The 12,706-nt window shown below is 46.2% G+C and overlaps 1 protein-coding gene across 2 annotated transcripts in view; it reads right to left on the bottom strand.

Annotated features, from left to right (window-relative positions):
- Positions 1-11,191, bottom strand: part of LOC144143233 (uncharacterized) — a 52,955-nt gene extending 41,764 nt beyond the window's left edge. The window contains exons 1-2 of one of the 2 annotated variants that reach the window (XM_077675024.1): positions 10,784-11,191; positions 3,332-3,569 (exon numbers count right to left, since the gene is read on the bottom strand). The gene's annotated coding sequence lies outside the window, so the exon portion shown is untranslated. The remainder of the gene's footprint in view (positions 1-3,331; positions 3,570-10,783) is intronic. The other variant, XM_077675019.1, reaches the window with a different exon arrangement.
- Between the last annotated feature and the right edge of the window lie 1,515 nt (positions 11,192-12,706).

Here is a 12,706-nt window from a genome sequence, read left to right as displayed (position 1 = left end):
CCAAAAAACTGTCAATTACACCTTTCCCAAAACTGCTGTTGTGTATATGAAAGAGATTTCTATAAGCTACAATTTTGTGCATAGCAATGCTAAATGTATCCAGTAGCTCAAGAAAAAAAAAAGTTTTCTGGAAGCACTCAAAATTGGCCATCTTTCCGGGGTCATGAAAGAGTTAACGGATACCTGAACTTTGTTGAAGTTTTCTTCCTGTCGCACTAGGGTTCAGCACTATGTTCAGCACAGGCTTTCTGGATTACAGAGCGTTTTCACATGCGCCCTGTTTGCCGAGAAGCATGGCAGCTCTCTCATTGCATGCTTTCTACGGTGGTGCACACTTCAGTGAAGAAGAGAACTGCGTGCCTCCATCAGTTAATGATGATGGTGACTCGGCAGAAGCGAGTGACGAAGACCACGATGGCGGTGGAGATAGCACCGTGCTGATCATTACACTGGGAACTAAGCATTTCTTCAAAAGACAACAAAATGGTGGCGACAGCTTTTTTTCTGGCATCTAAAGGTTTCTATTTTAAATAGTTTAATTGAGAGGCACACACAGCTGCAGAATCGATTGATTGTACGGTTTAACGCGCCGCACAACGCAGGCGATGAGGCGCGCCGTAGTGGAGGGCTACGGATTAGTTTTGACCACCTGGGGTTCTTTAACTCTTTCGCTCCCGCCGGAAAATTGACTAATTTTAGGGGTCCAAGAAAACATTTTTTTTCCTGCTAAAAAATTGGTTAGGCACTAATTGCAGGAGCACAAAATGCAGATTATTTAACGGCATTTTCAATAATACCAGTTTTTTAAAGGTTTTTATATATCATAGTTGTAAAAAAATATCAAAACCAAAATTTTTGTCAAGTTGTCAAAAAAAAAATGATAAAAAAGGAGTTGTGTATATCAAACCACCGGTAGTAGAAAAAAATTAGAATATACATTTTGTAGGAAAACATTTCAAAAACACGCCCTTGAAAAAATGTCAACTTGCGCGAAACAGTTTGTCAGATATAAAAAAAAAATGTTAGCATGCACGGTGCTCGTGTCATGCGGTGAAGCCCAACCTCCAATTCAAAATGTGCAATTTCGGGTGGTTTCCTGGAATAAACCTGGCGGTTTGTCATTATCAGAGGCACCAATTTGCCCCCACATAACGTAAAAACATCATGTCAATAGCTGACTTTTCGTTTACAGCGAGCACAATATTTGGTACTAGCACGCGATGCGGTAAAAAACATGCATGAAGTTGAAAACGGAACGCCGTGGCTGATGCTTGTTGTCGTTCACGGTCAGTTATCTCTCAAAACATAAAGCTGAGCTTTATTATCATCTTCTTACTCGCAATTGTAGCTATGCTCGCAAAAATGAGGTACGATGAGCTAGAATTGTGCCCTGCGATTTTTGGCCGAGTCACAGTTGCGCGCTGAAAAAGATCAGCACAACGAGCCTCCTCTATTGCAGCGCCACCTAACATTTTTCAAATGAAACAGTACAAAAACTTATCAAGACTCCGTCCGAATAGACAGTTCAACTAAGCAGCAACATTAGACACCCGGATATACCCTCGCATGGAAACGAAATTGGAAGGCGAACAGCTGGCAGTGTAAGGCCGGTTTGAAGCGCTGTCCTCGGTGGAACAGATATCTGGCGACTGGGTGTGACCTTTTGACTTGCATCTGAAGTTCTTATCGCAGAAATCGGGTTAGGGTGGGGGGAAATCAGGAGCGCCGTGCTTTGTTCGAGGATCAGTCGCGGACGCTTCAGGCGCCATGGCAGGTAGCCTTGAAGTTGGGTAACTGCGTAGTAGCGCTAACTATGAATTTCGCGATGCAGAAACGAAACCGAAACTGTTGTAAACTGTTCGCGAATGGTCCTGGGGTAAGTAGAACTCTCACAGTACTTAGAACAATGTGCGCAAACGCAATAAAACTGCCTAAAATCATAAAGTAGCTTTTCAACCAGGCACTGCTTGACATTTTCAGCCCATTTCTGGGATTATTACTGTCAGAGCGCTACCCGACGATTGAAAATCGTTTGCTAGTTCCCCATTCACGCCCTGATAGCAAAAAACAAGCGCTGGTGCAGAGTAATTACGAGTTGCACGCATTCTTCGTAGGTAGCCGTGACGCGCGATGACCACGCCCCTTTTCCACATCCAGGTGATTCAAAAGCGTGTACAAAATCACGTTTCCGTTGCAAAAATGAAAACAAAACTGATTTTGAAAGGCCATTTTCTGATCTAACTCCGAACAGCTTTACTTGTTCGTGAAACGCCTGGAACGCTATGAAAAGGCGCTCCCAAAAGTATCGATCAAATTGATCGATTTTGATAGGCGCGGTTGCGAAAGAGTTAACGTGCGCCGAAATCTTGCCCACACAGGCATTTTTGCTTTTCGCCTCCATCAGAAACAGCTGCAGAACCACGGCGAAAAAGAGAACGGAACCTGCAGCACCACCGCATACTCATCCAAGAGCTGGGAAGTGATCTGACGGCTTGAACCAAAAAGCGGGGCCCGTCTGCATGTATGGAGTACGAAGAAAGGCTAGATAGGACAAGCCATTTCACCTACAAGCTCCCAGGCCAAAGCAACAAGGAAGGACTGTGCCATTTTTTCTGCAAGAAAACTTTCTGCGAAACTTACAGCAAAAACCCAAAAAACTGCTTCGAGTGGTTTCGCACGCTGATCAAATATTGGTAAAGGTGTTGCAAGCAGAATGCAAAAAAATAATAATAAAAGTCCCGTTTTTCTTGCATAGTTCACCAGGGTTTTTTTTTTGCGGCACCAGAAACTGGCAAAATAGCTGTGGACCGGAGCGACTGGAAATGGGGTGAAAGGTCTGGGCTGCAAAGGGGGAAAGCTGTGCTGCACTGGGAAGATGCACTCTTAAGGTCTTATATTAAATATTTCATAACACCCAACGTATCCCTAAGGAGTGCTGTGCCACACACTGAGACCCTTTTAAGAACATACGATGGCCCAAGAGCCTTTTGATATATACCCCCATATAAGATGCCATGAATGCCCATGTAGCGCTACACACTGAGCCCCTTTGAAGTCGGTTTCACAAATCTACAACGATGCACTGCTAGGAACAAATTCTTTCAGTGGAAATATAAAGGGTCCAATATCAATGCATGAAGGCCCTCAAACCTTTTTTTTAACGCCATTTTCACACGTGGCCAAAGTGAGACAAATCAAGTGTTGCCGACAGGCAGACGGGTTTTCACGTTGAGCTTAGGCAACAATGCTTTAGCATTTCTTAAGATATGTTGACATGCGAGGTTCTGGAGTACGTTGGCACCGTAGCACAGGCGGGCACAGCTGTACTTACCAGCGTTGGGCCGGTGTTGTCCACGGGGATGTGGAGGCACAGGCCTCCTGGCTCCACCCTGAAACGACTCTCGGCGGCGCAGCTACCATGCAGCTGCCAGGAGCGCCGAGAGCCGTTTCAGGATTGAGCCGGCCGTGGTGCAGGGGGCCGCGCAGGCGGCACTCCCAAAGCCTGGACTGGCAGCACCTGAACGGCAGAGTGTGCGAGTGTGAGCTCCTACATCACCTCCATCATTTACCTGCGAACATTGAGTACATAGCGAGAAAGCACAGGGGAACACAGTCAAGTTAAAGAGTACGAATTTAAGATAAACAGCAAAAACGCAACGTGGGGTTGAGGTAATTTTGTTTAGAGAACTTAGTTTGGGAAACGTGTGATCAGAACTATATCAGAACGTGTGATCAGAACTATACAAGTGGCAGGGACCAAAAAACTGCATTCCATGCTTCAAAACTACACCTGGGCTATGAGGCGCACCTGTACAAAAGAAGCCAAAGTCTCAACGCACGGGCGCTTTCATTATTCACTCAGTTTGGTTCATTCGAAGGATTGGCGAGTTGAAATCACCGACACCATTTTTAAAGGGACACTGAAGTGAATTTGTCAAGCTCCCGTTTTTGCTTGCACTGTGTAGACTGGCTCAAATTAACACACTATTCATCATTTATCCGGTTGACAAATCGGTAATTATTTTACAAGGCGCGAAAGAAGAAAAACTACTATGCGCGGTTTGCAGCGGCCGCACCAACTAAAGGCTGTGACGTCAGGAGGGGGGGCACCGTGATTGGACGATGCCCAAGGTTAGCAATCAAAAGTTTCGGTTTCGGTTCTGTAAAACAACATGCTTGACATCTGATGGCGTTGTTGGATGGGCATTCTCGATTTCTCAATTATCGCCGTACCGCGCTTTTGCCATGTTGTCGGCTGTCAAATATCTAAGATAAACCTCCCAGGGCGGCTTGGAATCGTAGAAATCACTAGACGAGGCCTACGCAGTGGATGAACGCCCTCCGCGTCACCGCAGACTCTTAAATGCCATGCGCTTTTCCCGCATATTCGGAGCTTGCCTCACTCATGTCTGTTCGTAAAAAGCTAGTTCGCACCAGGCCAAGGGTGTGCTGATTCAGGCCTGGGCCCACTGCCCGCAAGCAGTCGGTGCTTGTGGCAACAGCACGCCAACGAGAACTCGCTAGCGTGTCATTGTCAGTATGCGCGCGTTCTGCGATCTCGCTCGTGGAGCAGTTAACGTTACGGCCCAAAAATGGTGAACTCAGTTCAGAAAAGATCGGCCGCATACAAAAAAAATCAACTTACAAAAAAAAAATACATGTACCCTCGGGGATTCGAACTTGCGACTTTCAAAACTAATTCCAGCGCCTCAGACCGATAGGCCACGAGCCGGTGCTGGCTGGTTTGGATATATAAGGTTTATAATGTATGACCAGTTTACACATCTAATTATTTTAGGCATTTTAATCACTTTATGTGACTATTTGTTGTATATCACTCCTGCAGTAAGTGTCCCCTAAACTTCCACAATATCTCACGTCTAGCAATTGCATTTCTTTGACGGAAAAGCGTTCGCAGATGTGCGGTCGTGCTGCTGACCGCTGTGCTTGTTTACTCAGCACAAAAAGTGCTTCCTGATCCCTAGTTTTGCGCTGTACGGTAAAAGTTTCAGGTGATTTTATTTTCTTAGTACCTATATTGACTTCGGTGACTCTTCTCCCGCCTTCAATTGGCCTTAGATTTTCCTACTAGCGTAAAGTCAGCGAAGCGTCGCATGTGCACTTGTGCAGCGCTTGTGTGGAGCGACCCGGACTCTGAGTTTGACACAGTGTACAAACTAACAAAGTAAGGAAAGGCACATTCTTTCATTCACAAAGGTGTTGTGGCTTAGTTTCAATTGAGCGAGCGAATAGCGACGACCCGTCGGCGGCCGGCGGACGAAACGCTGGGCCGACTGACTCGATCGGTAGGTCGGCTGGTCGGCGAACCGTGCAGTAGCGCAGCCATTTTCCAGCTCATCTCCTGCTGACGTCACACGAAAACGCCACAGAAAATGGGCGAGCGTAAAGAGAGGAGGACAGCATTTTCGAATTGATTTTTCTACTAAATAAATTCGCGTAAACGCGGCCAGAGTGGTCGAAACAATGCCTACGGACTCCGAACTACAATTTGCGCTAGTAATCCCGCAATGTTTACAAATCACTTCAGCAGGGGTGAGACAGCCCAAACAGATTTGGAAGCAGTTTTCGGAGCAGCAAAATTTAGATTTTGGAGCAGAAGAATCTTCATTTGGAGCAGTTAGGGACATTTAATACATCGTCTTGTGAGCTTAAAAAATCATTATTTCCGCAATTTGCGGGGTCAAGTGCACATTTCATCAGTTTTGAATACACAGAACACTGAGACAGCCTTACCTGAAAGAGTTTTTAAGAGTATCATAAAGTACTAACTGCACTACCTTTTTCCTAACTGGTGATATTGTATTGCGGCTGCACGCAAAACTGACAACAAAACTGCCGCTAACATTAGAGAGTTTTAGCAGTCCGTCTGTTGACCGGTCTGCGCCTGTGCACGCGGAAGGACGAGGAGGTGCGTACAAGGCGAAGGCAGGCCTGCGGAACTAATCCCCCTACCGCTACGAATGCCCAAGTGCCCAGCCGAGTCCCGGTACACGACGGAACAGACGGACTGCTAAAACTCTTATCAAATATAAAGGCTCCGCAATTGTGGCATTTTTTTGCCGTTTTAATGCTAAAATTATTATTTTTGTAATCCCAGGCTGTAGTCACGGCAACAGTTTGGCAACTTCGAGCTAAAACTCAACGGGGCGCAAGTTCACCGTATGGTCATTTGAGTAGCGTTACTGTTTAGCCACCTAGATTTTGGCATTAAATTTCACTTTGCATACATCAAGTGTTATAGTCGCGTTCCATGGCAACCTTGTAGTCCTACAGCTATTGCATACATCAAGTGTTATAGTCGCGTTCCATGGCAACCTTGTAGTCCTACAGCTATTGGGCGCAGCCTGAACAGGTCGCGGCGCCGCAGCACAGCCCGCAACTTTCGTATCGACCGTTCCATCCCCGAGGCTCGCGATCGCGCTTCGAAGCACAGCAGCACCTCAGAATTTTATAACACCACAACGAGCCAAAAAATTCACTTCACGACCCGATTATAGCCACGCGCACCGCGTTTCGCACTCAAGGACAAACCACTCCGAAGTCGTAGCCCCACATTTCAATGAACTTTTTTTCGAGCCGCGCAACTTCCCGTAATCTGGCACCAATCTCAAACCATATTCCCACGTTAACGTCCCTTTTCAGAGCCACAACAGATAGAATGAATAGACTGGAACCCAGCTGATAGGGCAAAATAAACCAAGGAAACTATCAGCGATGCGCACTGAGCGCGTTGGTAGCAGCCAGATCAGGTGGCGGCCATGTTTGTTGCCACAGCGATGCCTAATCGAGGCCGTTTCAGCGATCCCGGACGGAAGGCGAATCGAGTTTTAGAAGCTATCGCTTGCTTCGTTTCAGTCTTTCTATTTGTGCCATTTCTGTGTTTGCGATTGACCCATGATAAAAGCGGTGACTGGGATGCGGGAGGCTTTCGTCCCCGCTGAAACTGACATGTGCATCAAAATCCGTGCCGTTAAGGCTCTTCTGGAGCAGTTTGGAGCAATTTTAACCATTTTCGTGCTTTTGGAGCAGCTTGGCGCAGGAACATGGAATTGTATCAAAAAGGCGCAATATGCGCAGCTGTCTCACCCCTGCTTCAGTGTCCCTTTAATGCACACTTCGCTCAAATAAGCCCTATAATTAGGAAAAAAAAGGAACGGCCATGCGACCGACTAGCTCATTTCCCACAACAGAACTTGTGCTGTCATATGCCCAGCTGTGCAATTGGTTGAGGCCAGCAAATGCAAACTCAAATTAGGCAGGGCTTATGAGCATGCCTAATGAGCTATTTGCGCTTAAATGTAATGCATATTCATTTTACAGCAGCAAGAATGGTGGAGTAAACAATGCAAGTTACGAAAATACACAAAACATAGAAGTACCTATGCGCACTGCTGTTGGTACTGGTCGCACTATGCTTGTTTAAGCTGGACAGCAGTCTGCCACTTTGGAGTTGTCTTACACGACACTGGCTGATTGGCGTAAGCGACGTCTCACGTGACCCTGTTTGTCGAGCGTGAACCATGTTTCACGAAATAATTACTTTTTAGCATAACAAAAAGAAGCCAGGTGCAAATACGGTCAAAAGCAAAGCAACATTGGACAAAGGTCCGCGGCTCAGTATGGCAGCACCATCTGGGAGGACTGACGATAAGCAAGGCTGCAGAGCCTAATGACACACTGGAAGTTCGTTTCAATACCCGTCGTTATTTCACGGCAGACGCCATGAAAACACACGATTTTGCGGGAGAATCAAAATTTTAACCTAAATTGCTTAATTTTCCTGTGAATACTGCATCGTTTACTGCCGGATAAGCCTTGGGGGCACTACAAAACACAAAACCTTAAAGGGGCCCTGCAGCACTTACCATCGACTACTAGGAATGCATTTTGGGGTAAAGTAAAGTAATCCCCTCAAGCAAGAATTACGAAAATCCGTTCACTATCACCGAAACTACGCATTATGAATCGTTCCCTCTCAACTCGACCGCAGACAACGTGACGAAAGTTGCACGCTCTCTACCGGAGAGGGGAGCAGCTTGCGGCGTTCTCTTCCGCAGCCTTCGATATATCACAGTCCGAGGAGTTTTCTCCTTTTCTCCGCAACGTGTAGGGGTCTATTTCCGGTCTGGTGCCACAAGAAAGCAGGCATGGGTGCCTGGTCGCAAGCGCGCGCTCGGGCTGGTAGGGCGTATTTGATGCAATAAACGTTTGTGGTAGAATGGTCTGGTTGAAAGGGAAGTATTGAGCTCATCACTCAAACCCCGCGCGCACTCAAAACACAAAAACGGCAAAACTGTGCTTACAGGTTCAAGCATAGAAGAGGGTCATACACAGCACTGACGACGGCGGATCGTCACATGAAATGCGAGAAATTAGCCACAAAGTTGACCAGTGACAACCGATCGGACAGCCATGGCCTCAATGACGTTTAGGCCATGCCAGGGGTGCATAATGAGGAGAACTGAAGAGAGTGCGGTTGGTTTTTTTACGTTTCACAGCGATTTGCGCGCTCACCGCTTCACATGTACAACACTTTTGCTCTCTTGTAACGTGCACAATGCAAAAAACCTCCACTTCGGACAAATTATACGAATAAATTTTGAAGATTCCTTCAAGTTCGTCCCACCGGGATTTTCCTCCATCTAGGGTGCGCATTTTTTACTGTAACTGAGAAATTCCAGGCAGTGATAACCTCCTTTCTCACGGACCGATCGTGTAGACGAGGCTTTGCATGCTAATACTACAAGTGATGAAGCCTGCAAAGCACGAAACGTTATCGAAGCCATACCCCTATGTGAGAAAAGCGAGCCACGAATGAAATGGGCATTTTTGAACAGAAATAGCTTACGTTACTTTGTCTCAAGGCAGCCGATTATCGCAAGAGAAAAAATTTGACCACCTTCGCAATTGTGATGCGAAGACAGAGGAAACAGCAGAGCTAGTGGCCCTGACTAGCTTAACTTGGCTTTTCTTAGGTCTCATCGGCATCAGACACTGATGTCGCCAAGCATATGCTGTCTCTCCCAACTAGAAGCACCTTCCGGTCAGAGCTAACATCACTAGGTGCATCTGTGCCGTGCAGTCCCTACACCTGCTTGTCGGCTCCTCGTCGCTTGCTCTCACACTTCCTGGCCGAGCATGTTCCTCCTCTCCACTTTGCTGTGCCCAGTTTCTGGCTGCTCTAATCTCATGGCAGCCGTGAGAATTACCTCAGGGAAATTCTCACGGCAGTTTCCATAAAAGCTGGCTGGCCTAGGATTGCCTGAATAATATTACGGCCCAACATAACCTGAACCTAGCGTAACCTAACCAAACGCGTCATAACCTACCCAAATCCAGCTCAACTGCAACAAACCTATGAACGACACAAAACACAACTTAAATGTAATATAATTCAACCCATTCTCGAAGTCCTGTGCATCAACCCCTTGATATAGTAAAAACCAGAGTAAAAAGTATTGACAAAATCAAGATGAGCAAAAAATGGCTAAAAAATAACAGCGATGTCGGACTCGAACCTGAGCCTTCTCGTTCAAAACTAATTACTATACCACACAGCCACAGGGGCAGCTGCAAACACGGATTTTTAGGTAATGTTTATCCGATAGAATTTCCGTGTAGCGTGCTTAGCCAATGAGAGGCGACTACCACGCAAAATATCTTGTGGTAATTCTCACGCTTGCCAGGATAATAGATACTACCTTCAAGTGACGCCAGGCACGGATGGAACTCAAGCTTATACCCCGGCTACACTAGGGTCCGAATTTCACTTGAACCAAATGTCATTTGACTCAAATGGGGTGCTTCGAATGCCATTCAGAATCTGCCGTGGTACACTACAATTTCGATGGCATTTGAAAGCTTTCACAATTGCTCACTGTGCTGTAGTGGCACTGTTGTCACCCCATTCCGTTTTCGTACAATAATACAACAATCAAATTTAGGAGCAGTTTAAGGCAGTAAAATGATATAAAATTAGAAGAGACCAGTTTTGACTCTAATGTGGTGGCTGTTTGCGTAGTATTTTTTTTTTTTTTTGCAACTGACCCACCGGTTTTGAGAGTATGAAAATTAAATATGTTGATTTCATATTTTAAGTAAATGAAGAGTGAACAAAGTTCCACAAACAAAAATATTGTTTGTTTTACGTTCGGAAGTATTACATTTTTTATTGCCGATCGAAGACGCTGCGTGCGAGAGTGCTAGAAATGGCATTTGAAATCCTAAATGTCTCTCTCGGTGCTCATTTAGCTCGAATGCCATTTTAGCCGAATGGCATTTCAAAACAGTGTAGCAGCACGACTTGGCATTTGAGTCAAATGACATTTGGTTCAAATGACATTCGGACGCTAGTGACACGAACAGTCGAGCCGGAATGGAAACCGGAAAGCTGCCGTCCTCTTTCGGATGCTTTCTGCTCGCACCACTTGCGGCGTCGACTCCTACGCCAGGCGAATACACATATCACGCATCGCCAGCGAACGCGCGAGTTTCCATGCACTTTGGCGAAGCACGCTGACGCACGTAAACGCCGGGCGACGCCGACGATGGCCGAAAGTACACTCTGACGTGACATATAAGTGACGTCCAAAGAGCACCAACGAAATTAAAGCAAGGGTACGGCAATTCCCACAACAGATTCGTGGCTGTGCCTCGGTACAAGCTCGAGTAAGACGCCTTAGTGGCACTAGAAAAGCTCATTTAGCGACTCTAGCGCGCCTTACGAGAGATAGAGTTTTGGTGCGCAGAAGCGCTCGCTCACCGCTTTCAGACCGAACCACGGCGGAGGGCAGTGAAGGAGGCCGCAGCGAACAGCTGCTGGTGCCCCTAGAATCGCCTCAGGCTCTTTTCTTCCCTCTCCGTGTTGCAAAAATGAGATCCACTGATTGGAGACCGTCTTTGCAGCACAAAGAGGAAGAAAAGAAGCTTCAGGTGAAACGAGGACAAGTGGCTCTCGGGGACCATCTTGTATGGAGACCATGGCGGACCAGAGGCGAAGAGCAATGCCAGTACTGTCGAGTACTGTGCGCTAGCGTCGCCACCTTGTACCACTTCGTCCGGCGTTATGAACGAATCAGGGCTCGCCACGCAAGATCGCGAGGTGTTTTAGAAGAATCGGAGGCGTCGGAGTGCACGCGATGCACCGTGCACGTGCTGACTCTACTTGGGCCTTCGCGCCTTCGGTAGACCTTCGTGCCACCAAGCGGACAAACGCCAAACTTGCCAAAGGCCAAACTTGCCAAACGCCGAAGAAAACAAATCTAAGAAGCAATGATTTGTCAGGTTAGGTGTACAGTAAGCTTCAAAATTTGAAAAGAAACAATGAAACACGCCAAGTTAAAGTTTGAATTTTACCTATTACCTCGCCCGTTTGTATTTCTCATTCCTCGCGGGTTCATAAGCATGTTGGTGGTATGATTGTCATCAACATCGTTAACATTTTGTATCAGGCGCTGAGTTTGAAAGGCCACGGTAGAGTGCACTAGTACATTCTAGCCATGGGGTAAGAACCATGCTTTGGGCACAAAAAGGAGAGTGCGCTCGCGAGGAAGGAATGTTCCGCAGTGATGCGAACACCAATCATGCACACAAACACACACATTGCGCCAATTTATCCTTTCAGCGATGAGGTTCTGTTGAAGTCCACTTCGAATATATTAGTCCCCCTCGAAGAGTGATTTCGGAACTACTGAATTACTTTTGCCTAAAATCATCGCGGGAAGCATTTATTACGTTGTCTTTTACTTCAAAATATGTTTAATAACGATAATTTTATCACAGCAATCTTATTACCGGAATATACGAGGACTGCTGTGGCGTTACGTGTGTAAATTGCGCTACCCAGACAACACCAAACACCTTAAGGACATTCCAAAAAGAACCTAAATCCCATGTACCATACAGCACAGCCTATGAGCATCCCTGGGACTTCGCAATGGGAGAGTCCTAAAAATGTCCAAGAATGGCTGTGATTAGGATCTATGCGGAAGGGCGTGCGTGCTTTCATTTTGATTCGGTCAGCCCAATGTTTTATTTTTGTGTATAGAAGAATAAAACGCATAGGCGCGCATAATGCGCGTGAAGGAGGTACAGCCGTACAGCAAATGTCTCACGCGTTTGCACACCCGTATGTAGCGCGTGATTGTTACAAGAAGTGCTTCAGAGAAAGGCTATTCAACCAACTAAAAACGCTGCTACTGAGCACGGCAACTTTCTCAGGGAGGAAAGAACCGCCCCGCTCAGATGGCCTGCTGCTGACTAGCCAGCCACCTTAGCTTAATTGATTAAAGTGGCTAGAATCCACCTTAGCTTGGTTCTGGGTCTGCCTTGTTGCCATTTTATTTCGTATTTATGTAAAATATTTAAAACTATAAGTAAAGAAACTAAAATTGTTATTTTATTTTAATTACATCTCAATACATTTTCAAAGCTTGATTGTTATTCTACACCATTAGAGACGTCTGTGTACTTTTACGAAACTGATGGAACGCCATTTCACAAGGTAACTGTTGCAAGTCGTTTATATATACCACTCAGTATTTAAACCCTTCCGATGCCCTTCTTGTGTCTTATGCATGATTTCTTGCTCTGTGGTCGAAAGTGGGTGCTCAGTGCGGAAACAGTCGAGAGGCTTCTCCCGCGGTGGCGGGAAAAATGTAACGTAAATTTGCTGCACTGTTTTGCG

This window comes from Haemaphysalis longicornis, unplaced genomic scaffold, assembly GCF_048455015.1.
Source record: "Haemaphysalis longicornis isolate Haplotype H1 unplaced genomic scaffold, Haemaphysalis longicornis Haplotype H1 scaffold_1, whole genome shotgun sequence".
Taxonomy (NCBI): Eukaryota; Metazoa; Arthropoda; class Arachnida; order Ixodida; family Ixodidae; genus Haemaphysalis; species Haemaphysalis longicornis.
The sequence above is the reverse complement of the archived record's forward strand: the minus strand, read 5'-3'. Positions and strand labels throughout refer to the sequence as shown.